This window comes from Euprymna scolopes, chromosome 46 (assembly GCF_053919585.1).
Source record: "Euprymna scolopes isolate OS-2025 chromosome 46, ASM5391958v1, whole genome shotgun sequence".
NCBI lineage: Eukaryota > Metazoa > Mollusca > Cephalopoda > Sepiida > Sepiolidae > Euprymna > Euprymna scolopes.
The window spans coordinates 3,791,889-3,804,040 of NC_136527.1; the positions used below are offsets into that span (position 1 = coordinate 3,791,889).

General features: G+C 35.1%; 1 protein-coding gene across 4 annotated transcripts in view; it reads right to left on the reverse strand.

Moving 5' to 3' along the window:
- LOC145271348 (ADP-ribose pyrophosphatase-like) overlaps positions 1-12,152 on the reverse strand; it is a 157,612-nt gene that overhangs the window by 30,548 nt on the left and 114,912 nt on the right. The window lies entirely within an intron of this gene.

The following is a 12,152-nucleotide window of genomic DNA, read 5'->3' on the forward strand; positions in this document are numbered from 1 at the left end:
AAATCTCGCATTGTTCTTGGCTTTTAATTTTACCTTATAATTTTCTTCAACAATGCTTCAAGCAAACTACAATCTACTTTATATATATATATATATATATATATATATATATATATACATACATATTTTGTTTTATATATATACATATTTGGTTTTATATTTGGATTTTCGGATGAAGTATGAAATACGAAGCCCAACCGACTACAAAAACGATAAAATCCACTATAAAACTATAAAACAACCAAACCAAACCAAACCAAACACTACAAACTAGCGATTGAAGATTCAAAGAGCTTGAAGAATGAAAATATTCTACAAAATAACTGGATGCAACATGAATACTGTTTCCAAAATAACTGGAATTGACATTAAATAACCCAAAAAGGGTTGATATGACGTAAAACTAATCAACTAAACCTACATTTCAAACAAAGACAAGTTAACTCCCCTTTTTGCCAAATTTCCATTACTAACGATTACTATATTGTCCAACTGACTACTGTAAACTCTTAACTCTTATCCTTGAGTGGTCTCTGGGCCTTGATAAGTGGTAATGCCTATGTAAAAAAACAAAAAACAAATGGAAAAAAAAGCCAGTTAAACCCGAAATGTTAGTGCCAACTGACATAATACGACAGAAACAAAAAAAGTTGACATCACCTTGACACATTTGCCGATTACAGATTAATCGGTCTTTGATAATCGTCCGATTAATAGGTTTTCTAATGCCGATTTATCAGCAAATTCTGTTGTCATAAATGACACTAATATTAATTAAATTATATTGTAAATGAAGACGAGTTAACTCCCTTTTTTGCTTGCCAGTGAAAATTTATTTAAGAGACATGCATCATCTACACCATATTATCAAATGACACGTATGACGTGCTGTTAACATGTAAACTTTTACAACTGCACTGAATTTGATTCAAATAGATGTAAGCATATGCAAAATTTCCCTCCTTTCTCTTCCTACCGAATGAACATTATTATTTTTTACTTTTGCAATTTTTTGAAGAGACATGCATCGTCTAAACCATATTATCAAATGACACGTATGACGTGCTGTTAACATGCAGACTGTTACAAATTTCAATCCTTTCTCGTTCTATCAAATTAACATTTTTTTTTTTACTTTAAATCAAATGTCAAGGAAAATTATTATTTCATCTTTCAATTTTCATGTTGAAGAATTGTACAGTAAATTGCGATCATGTGCAAACCAAAAATAAAGCATTCTTCATCAGTCATATTCTTGTTCCTCATTTTTGGACTCTTGCTACCATTACATATTTTTATTTTTTTTTCTGTTTTTTTTTTTTTTTTTTACATAGAGGTCACCACTTATCAGGCCCGGAGACCACTCAGAGATAAGGGTTAATAGCAGTGTAGTAATAGTGGTTAAAATAAGTTAGAAATGGATTATTTAGGGGGACAACTCAAGAACTTGTCTACATTGGGCTTGAAGACTTGAATGTTATAATTAGCTGGAAAGCAGGTCAGCAGAACAGAGTTCCACAGACGGACAGTTCTAGGAAAGAAACTTTGTTCAAGGAATTTGCGTTTAGATTTCGGCACAGATAACCTATTCTACAAATACTTTAATGGTGAATGCTCTGACGAACTGCATGCACTTGTACCTCCTCGACAAACTCGACAAGCAACTAAGTCCCACCCCTTTTACAGTAGAGATCCCTAGGCGTAAGAAAGCATTTTACTCCAATAGTTTCTTCCCCAGAACTGCAAGTCTTTGGAACTCTTGTTATGATTACATATTTATATTTTTCTGGTTTAGATAATGTATATTTTATTGAGATAAATTACTAATTAAATATCATTGGATATTAATGATCACAGGTCAGACGAGATCCATTATCTGATAAGAAAAATGATATTCAACCATATTCAGATAAGACGAGGTAGAAAATTGGAGCAAATTTTCATAAATTTATCATATATCGGTTGTATAAGACGATTGCTAAATCACGAAACCATGCCTAGACTAGAGATTGTAACATCCGGTATCTTATGAAATATTGGTTTTTAAAGATGATTTTTTTAAAACTTGAACTTTTACCCCTTAATCGCAAAATTTCTGCCGGAAAACCAATCACATCGATTTTCCCAAAACCCAGTACCCTGGATATCAAATTTCGAGTCTGTAGACTTAAAATTGACAGTTATTATGTAGGGAAATGTACACACACAGACACTTTCACTTATATAATATATATATATATATATATATACCGTATATTTCAGAGTATAAGGCGACCCTCAAATAAGATGAAGTACACAATTGGACAAATTTTCATAAATCTTATCATATATTGGTGTATAAGACGAAACCATGTTTGGTTAGCCTAGGCTCTAGACTAGAGATTGCAGCAGTATCTTATGAAGTATTGGTTTTTAAACATGATTTTTTTTAACTTTAAGGGTCGTCTTATCTGTCGAAATATACGGTATATATATATGTGTGTATATATATATATATATATATATATATATATATATATTGTTCAATTGAGTACTGTACACTCTTAACCATTATCCTCGAGTGGTCTCTGAGCCTTGATAAGTGGTGATTCCTATGTAAAAAAAAAAAATATATATATATAATAGCTGTATATACCCGGCATTGCTAGGTCGAAACATATTTAAGATGCGCCATATATAAGAAAATTGTATTTTCTTTTTATATAAATAGAAAAAAGGGTTTTTAATATGAATATCAATACACACACAAGAAAACCGAATTTATAGGAATATATATATATATATATATATATATATCTCGGCAGTAGAATGAAAAGCATATCTTATTTTTCTTTTATTAATATTATTGGAATTTTTTCCTTTTTTCCTTGTACATATTTTTGTGAATTTTTCCATGGATTTCTGCCTTTGGATTATTATGGACCATCTTCTTCCAATTACCGGATTTTTGGATTTTACTTGTGCAAATGGAAATTCTTTTAACTTTTTTGAAGTTTTACATTTGGATTTTACCGTCACTGGCTTTTTTTTCTTCCACCAGACTATCCATTCATGTGTAATCACCTTTTTCTTCACCATATTCCCTCTGCTTCACTTTTTTTTGTTATCAAGTAAGATCTTTGACTTACTTGTTGTGTCATCAAATACTTTTGCATGCAAAATCCGATCTCGCATTTTGCTAATTCCTACCTTCTGATGAGAAGGAAAGTATTTTGTCAAAACTCCGCGGATTAAGGACTATCCACTTATCTAGTGCTTCCTTTTCAGATTAAATATGTTTTTAACTCATTTCAAAGTGTTTTTTAACATATTTTATTAACTGTTTGCTGTGTGTGAGAGAGAGAGAGCACTTTATTGGCAAATTTATCTTTAGCTGACCTTTGATAACTAAATATTTTCGTTTACTAGCCAAACCTACATGATTTTTAGAATATGACATCTTCGTTCTATGACGAGTACGTACGTCATAAAGATTTTTCTGTATGTTTTTAACTCATTTCAAAGTGTTTTTTAACATGTTTTATTAACTGTTTGCTCGTATACTTATATATATACACACCGTTTCGGCATATAAGACGACCGTCAGATAAGACGAGGTACAAAATTGGAGCAAATTTTAATATTGTGGGGTCTACATTCGTGCTGGATATGCATAAAATGGAAGTATTTTCAACACTGTATCGATACACAACAGGCGAAATATACAACTGTGGAATTTTCCATAGGTCCCGCTAGTAGAATTAGAATTCTTCAAGCAAATTAAAAGATCTGCTTGTACCAATTTAAGTTTGGCACTTACATAGTTGTTTGGGTTCAGTGAAGGCGGTCTTCATAGAAGGCCTGTTATCAGTCACTGTTATCTTTACTCGGTACGCCTTGGGTTCACTTGGGTTTATTTATTTATTTTTCGAAATAATAGAACGAGGAAATGGTTGTATCTAGAGTAATCCGAAGAATGCCACGCCGCCAAAGATTTTTTTTTTTTTTTTTTTTTTGTTGAAAAATAACCATATTCTGACATAAACTATGTGTTATGTTGTTATATCGGTTGTATAAGACGACTGCTAAATCATGAAACCATGTTTATTTAGCCTAGGCTAGAGATTGCAACACCCGGTATCTTATGAAATATTGGTTTTTAAAGATTATTTTTTTTACTTTCATCTTATACGTCGAAATATACGGTATTATTTCATCTTTCAATTTTCATGTTGAAGAATTGTACAGTAAATTGCGACGATGTGTGAACAAAAATAAAGCATTCTTCATCAGTCATATTCTTGTTCCTAATTTTTGGACTCTTGCTACCATTACATTTTTTCATTTTTTTCTGGTTTAGATAATGTATATTTTATTGAGATGAATTACTAATTAGATATAAGTAATTTAAATACGTAAAAAATTAACTATATACTGATACCAACCTTCAATCATTATGGCAACCAGTTTCTGCTGAAATATTTTGATGGCAATCCCAAGAATCAGAATACAGCTGCTTGCAAGTTATGTCAAACCATCGCATAAACCATTATTGAAAGGTTCGTTCGAAAGAAGCAAAAGTTGCAGATAAGAAAAGGAAACAATGAATATTCAAGGACAGACATTCCAGGAACAAGTGGCAGCAAGTATGAGCCTCCATCAAAACACCAAACTACTACAGAATCAATATTGGCCAAAAAGAAAGTTTGGGGTATTAATGATCACAGGTCATAAGAGATCCATTATCTGATAAGAGAAATGATGGTGATATTCAGCCATATTCTGTAACATTTCACATCGGATTTAATAGGCTTATTGTAAAACTTTGTCGTGAAGACCTTTTGTAATTTGAACATTTTGAGGAATTGTACAGTAAATTACGAGGATGTGCAAACTGAAAATAAAGCATTCTTCAGTCATATTCTCGTTCCTCATTTTTGAACTTTTGCTACCATTACATATTTTTATTTTTTTTTCTGGTTTAGATAATGTATATTTTATTAAGATGAATTACTTTGGCCTTTTGGTCAAGATCAAAGTGTAGTATCTGTTCTTCAGATGCTGCACTTCCATTTCTTGTTCTCTTTTGGTGGAGGAGAAATCCTTCACGACTGAGAATTTCTCCACGTTAAAAAACGACCCTGGTGTCTAACTCTGTCCCGTGGGGAGGCATAGTAAATAGGTACTAATTAGATACAAGATATAAAAAAAAAAATTAACTAAATAATGAAAATAACAACCTTCAACTGTTATGGCAATACAGCTGCCTGCAAGTTATGTCAAACCATCACAGAAATAAAAGCACAATGGGTATTCAGAGACAGACATTCCAGGAACAAGTGACACCAAACTACTATAGAATCAATAATTTGAAATATCACAAGATTGATTATTATTATTTGATAAGAAAAATGATTACTGTTGATATTAAACCACGCTCTATAACAGACACAACAGGAAAACAAATAAACACATATATAAAGAAATGGCAGAAACACAAGAGAACGACCTCCAATCTGTAGTGGAATGGGGACAAAAATGGATGGTCACCTTCAATGCTGCCAAGACTAAACTTATTTGCTTCAATAATTAATAAGAAACCTTCTCTACCACCAATAGCAATGGCCAAAGATTCATTATCTGAAAGTACTTCTTTTAAACTCCTCAGCCTAACGTTCACAGGAAACATGAGTTGGAACAATTACATTGAGAGCATTGCCAGGACTGCTGCTAAGAAGGTAGGCTCTCTCTACCGTGCTAGAAAGCTACTAACGCCCGAAAGTATCCTGTACTTCTATAAGGCCACCATTCGCCCATGTATGGAGTATTGTTGTTATATTTGAGCTGATGCATCTGCTACTAGTCTCTCACTCCTAGACAAGGTTCAAAAGAGAGTCGCCAATCTGAACTGGCATCTAAGCTTCAGCCTCTGTCCCATTGACGAAATGTTGCATCCCTCTGCTTGTTCTACAAGTATTTTAACGGTGAATACTCTTACGAACTGCAAGCACTTGTACCTCATCAACGTACATACCCTCGGAAAACCCGACAAACAGCTAAATCCCACCCCTACACAGAGATCCCTAGATGTAGGAGAGCTTTCTACTTCAGTAGTTTTTTTCCCCCAGAACTACTAGACTTTGGAATTCCATTCCAGCTCCCTGCTTTCCCAACTGTACTGACATGCAGAAGTTCAAGTGTAACGAGAACAGTCATCTTACTGCCCAACTCCCTACATTGTACCCCAGTAGCTTATGTCCCTGATAGTAGCCCCCTACACCAAAGTGGCAATGTGCCTTGTTTGGGGTGAAAATGTAAAAAAAAAAAAATCTTACATTGGATTTAATAGGCTTATTGCAAAACTTTGTTCAAATTACAGCATTCCATCAAAAAAATACTTCACTGCAAAATAATTTTCAATAGTAAAACAACATTTCTATAGACATTTCGACAGCTACAACAGATGATGCGACCTTTCTGAGTTTGACAGATCATTGGTTTTCAAATGACTTTGAACAGTGCAGAGTTGTGCTTACAGTGGTTGTAAAATAACCCTTATCCCTGAGTGGCTTCCGGGCCTTGATAAGTGGTGATCACTGTGTAAAAAAAAAAAAAAAAAAAAGTTTCTGACTTGTGATGGGGGTATGAGACGAATGGATTCGCCAATCATTTTTATAACCAACGGTTGTGCTAAACAACCAATGAAAATGTCGCAAAATTATTATAAAAATTGTCGAATTTTGGATTCAATCAGTTTGCGTTTGCTACGTCACGGACCGCATTTAATTCTTCGCTGCCATCTTGGTTACTGATCTGAACTACGCCGCCGTCTTTGTTCAACATAATATCTCAGAACTTAAGAGGTTAACTACGCAACGGACCGCATTTGATTCTTGGTTGCCATCTTGGTTACTGATCTGAACTACGCACGCCATCTTTGTTCAACACAATGTCTCAAAACTTAACAGTGGTTCTACTCCCTGGTGCACACAAACAGGTGCAAAAATAATTGACTTTGAATCGTGCAGAGCTATGCTTAGAGTGGTTCCATCGAGGGCATTGCCAGGGCCGCTGCAAGGAACGTGGGCTCTTTCTACCGTGCTAGAAAACTACTAACACCCGAAAGTATCATGTACCTCTATAAGGCAACCATTCTCCCATTTATGGAGTATTGCTGTCATATTTGGGCTGGTGCATTGGCTACTAGTCTCTCGCTCCTTGACAAGGTTCAAAAGAGAGTCGCAAATCTGATAGGCCCTAAATTGGCATCAAAGCTTCAGCCTCTGTCCCATCGACGAAACGTTGCATCCCTCTGCTTGTTCTACAAGTATTTTAATGGTGAATGCTTTGATGAACTGCAAGCACTTGTGCCCCCACGACGTGAACACCCTCGACATACCCGACAAGCTGCAAAATTCCACCCCCACACTGTAGAGATCCCTAGATGTAAAAGATCTTTCTACTCCAGTAGTTTCTTCCCCAGAACCGCTAGACTTTGGAATTCCATTCCAGGTCACTGCTTTCCCAACTGTACTGACATGCAGAAGTTCAAGTGCAACGTGAACCAACATTTTGCTGCCCAAATCCCTACATAGTACCCCAGTGGTTGTTTCCTCTGATAGTAGCTCCCTACACCAAAGTGGCAATGTGCCTTGTATGGGGTGAAAATGTAATTAAAAAAAAAAAACGTAAACCATTATTGAAAAGTTTATTCAAAAGATACAAAAAGTTGCACATAAGAAAAGGAAACAATGAATATTCAGGGACAGACATTCCAGGAGCAAGTGGCAGCAAGTATGAGCTGCCATCAAAACACCAAACTACTACAGAATCAATATTGGCCAAAAAGAAAGTTTGGGGTATTAATGATCACAGGTCATAAGAGATCCATTATCTGATAAGAGAAATGATGGTGATATTCAGCCATATTCTGTAACATTTCACATCGGATTTAATAGGGTTATTGTAAAACTTTGTCGTGAAGACCTTTTTTAATAGAATGCTGCAATTTGAACAAAATAATTTTCGATAAATTTACAAAAGTAAAATAAAAATTTAACTGTCTCTTACTGAAATTAACAACATTTCGTATACTAGACATATCGGACAGCTACAACAGATGATGCGACCTTTCTGAGTTTGACAAATCTTTGGTTTTCAAATGACTTTGAATCGTGCAGAGCTATGCTTAGAGTGGTTCCATTCCATAGGTGCAACAATAAGTGAAGAATTGCACAATGTTCTGGATGAGTATAAAATTTTCTTAGTCTTGCAGGATTCAAGAACAAATATGGTTGCTAATGTCAGGGAATGTGATTTAGAATAACTACCATACATTGTAACTTAGGTTGTGAAGGCAACCATTACGTCGAACAGAAATACAGTTTCTCACTTTAATTTTAATTTCTATTTGCAATTAGAAAATTAACTGAAATACACGATCAACTTAATTTGGAAAAAACAAATTCATTCAAGATGTGACCACATGGTGGAATTCAACATATTATATACGGAAAATAAATTAAGAACAACGAAAAGCTCTTGTAATGTGTGTTGTTGATAAGATTCCTACCATAGCAATTTACCAATGGGGACTTGTTTGAAAAAAATATCCAGTTTCTGAGTTCATTTGAAGAAATCACCAAAGAAGCAAGTTACAGAACTTCAACCATACCAATGATAATACCTACAAATTTAGCTCTGAGGTTATTTCTGTTAAAAGCTGTCCAATCTAATTCTAGTATTTCTGACTTTAGTGGAATCCTACTTACCATTGTTGGACAATTCAGGTTATCAATCGAAATATTTTCATCTATATATATAAAAGCGAAAATGTACGTATGTATGTTTATATGTGTGTTCGCTTTTTCTGTATGTCAACAAAAGGCTTTTTTCAGAGAAGCGCTCGCTCACTTCACAACTTCTTAAAACTTTTTATATCACATATAAATCGTAATATCTCACAGTTAACAACGAAGCTCGCCTGTCTATTTAATTTGCTTGATTTCGGGAAGATAAATATTCAATATTTGTCGCTCGCTGCATGTGGGTTAGTCTTTTTCTTATAACATCTTGAGGGGGAAAAAAAGCGTTCAGCAGTAAATGAATACTATCCCCGTAGTCAAACTTGACCTCATTAACTCATTAAAACGGGCACCTGCAAAATCCAAGTAATTAAATAAATTCAAACGTGTTTCCATTAGCATCTCGCGGTGGGGCAATGGTTAACGTCGCATGTTTTTTTTTTCACACTTTAATTTACAACTTTGCTTCAACGGTTCGGGTTCGATCCTCATACTTACTTTTTTTTTTTTAACCCCTCCCACACACCTCCAAACACCCGGACAATTGGTATTTCTTTGCAATTCTGTTGAATTCTTCGCTTGGCACTGATCACATTCACGCCTGTGGAACTCTGTTCCGTCTGCCTGCTTCCCTCCGGACTACAACTTGGATGTCTTCAAGTCTAATGTTAACAAATTCCTAATGAACCGCCCCCTTAAGTAAACACTTCATCAAATCTCCACACTAATGTAATGTACTTGCAATAACCCTTATCCCTGAGTGGCTTCCGGGCCTTGATAAGTGGTGACCACTGTGTATAAAAAAAAAAAAACATCCGTCCATTTGAGGTGGTTCCCTCAACCCCTTCCCTAGTCAAAAACAGAGAAAAAAAAACTTCAGTTGTCCTTCTTCAATGCTTGTGGCATAAATCACTTGTTTTGCATTGTTTATTAAATTGTTAGGTGAAAGTACGGACTAGTTAGAAAAACACTCTGTCCCTTCTGATTAATGTTTACCGGTTTTGGACTTGGTTGTTTTTCAGAATAACAGAATATTTTTTGATCTGGTAAACATCAATCAGAAAGGACATTTTCGTGGCATATGTGTGAAACAGAATGAGTTGCACAAGCCAGAATTTTTTAATAAGTTGGTTGGTTGTTTTTGTTTTACGGCATATCAACCCTTTTCGGGTTATTTAATGCCGAATCCAAAGATTTTGAAGAAAATATTTTTAATAGAATATATTTGTTGTTTTCAAGTTGGTTTCTATTTAACCCATAGTTGGGACCCTAACAGGTACTACCACTCCGGGTCAGAGTGGAACTGAGAGCAATGGTAATTAAAGGGTTGCTCCACACTCCCCAAAGCCTACAAACTGGGGCCTCACCAATGGATATAGTTTAAGGTCATATCCAGGACCCCCATTGAGGGAGTTTTACCCTCTGCAGGGGGGCAATTGATGTATTCTAATGCCCCACCGACAGGGCCTTTTTAATAAGAGATTCGTTCATTTTTTTCATACGAGAATTTGTGATGTCATAAAATTCCTACCTTAACAACTTACCATTGGGAACTTGTTCAATAAAATTGTTCAGTTACTGAATCTATTTGAAGAAATCACCAAAGAAGCAAATCACAGAACATCAACCATGTTGATGATAATACATACAATTTTAGCTTTGAGGTTATTTCTGTCAAAAAAGCTGTCCAATCTAATTCTTACTTGTTTTGCATTGTTTATTAAATTGTTAGGTGAAAGTACAGACTAGTTAGAAAAACACTCTCTTCTCCACAAGTAAAGAAATGGGTTGCATAAGTATTATTGTTTTTTATTGTTTTAAAATCTTTATCTTATTTTTATATTGGTTTTGATATAGTTAACGCTGTGATTGTTTTCAAATGATTTATTTCCAGTTGAATTTATGTTGAATGCCAGAAAAAGTCCTTTCTGATTAATGTTTACCAGTTTTGAAATAAGCAAATGAACGTTTTTCAGAATAACAGAATATTTTTTAACTTATAAACATTAATCAGAAAGGACTTTTTCATGGCATATATAGAAAACACTAAGAAAATGTAATGATTTTATGTAACGTCTTTTACTTTTTTTATCATGGCGCCGTAAGTAAGTAAACGTACAAAGTAAAAATAAAACTGTATCTCTTTCAAGCCTGTTTGGTGAATTAGCTTCGAATAAGTCTACAGTAACGAATCAAAATTTAGAGCAGGTAGAAACCGAGTTAAACCTGGAGACTGCAACTACAACAGAAATGCAAGAATCACAATCTAAACTCAAAAGAGTAAATCCCTTATGGCTAAGTGCACAAAAGAGTTTGATTATTACGTAGCTTTACGGCTACTCGTAAGAAATGATGATCCATTTCAGTGGTGGAAGAAGACACAGGAGAATAAACTGGCTTCAAAATATTTAAGCGCACCACCTTCATCTGTGGAGAGTGAGAGGCACTTTAGTACAGGTGGTAATGTGTCTGAACTTATGAGGAACAGACTGTGTCCTGAGAATAAAGAAAGTTTAATGTTTCTACATTATAAAGTAGTGCTCTGGAGGCTTCCTGAGTTTTATTTTTTTCTCACTAAAAAAAAACGTTTTCTCAAGACAATAAAAGATAATATAATTTCAAAATCACTTTTTATTTTGAACATTTTTCATCATACCCTTTAGGGGCCAACAGGTTCCTTTAATAATTACAAGAAACCTTCCCTATCATCAATAGCAATGGCCAAGAACACATTACCCGAAAGTACTTCCTTTAAACTCCTCAGCCTAACGTTTACAGGGAACATGAACTGGAATAGATACATTGAGAGCATTGCCAAGGCTGCTGCGAAAAAGGTGGGCTCTCTCTACCGTGCTAGAAAGCTACTTACGTCTGACAGTATCCTATACCTCTATAAGGCTACTATTCGCCCATGTATGGAGTACTGTTGTCACATTTGGGCTGGTGCATCTGCTGCTTGTCTCTCGCTCCTGGACAGGGTTCAAAAGACAATCGCCAACCTAATAGGCCTTAAACTGTCATCTAGCCTTCAGCCTCGGTCCCATCTGATGAACTACAAGCACTTGTACCCTCTCGATGTCAATACTTCCGATGAACCCGACAAGCAGCTAAATCCCACCCCTTCACAGTATAAATCCCTAGGTGTAAGAAAGCCTTCTACTCCAATAGTTTCTTCCCTAGCACTGCTAGACTTTGGAACTCCCTTCCGGAATTCTGCTCTCCCAACTGTACTGACATGCAGAAGTTCAAATGTAATGTGAACAAACATCTTGCTACTCATCTTCCTTCATAATACCCATGCAACTTATGTCCTTGATAGTAGCCCCCTACTTCAAAGTGGCACTGTGCCTTGTTTGGGGTGAAAATGTA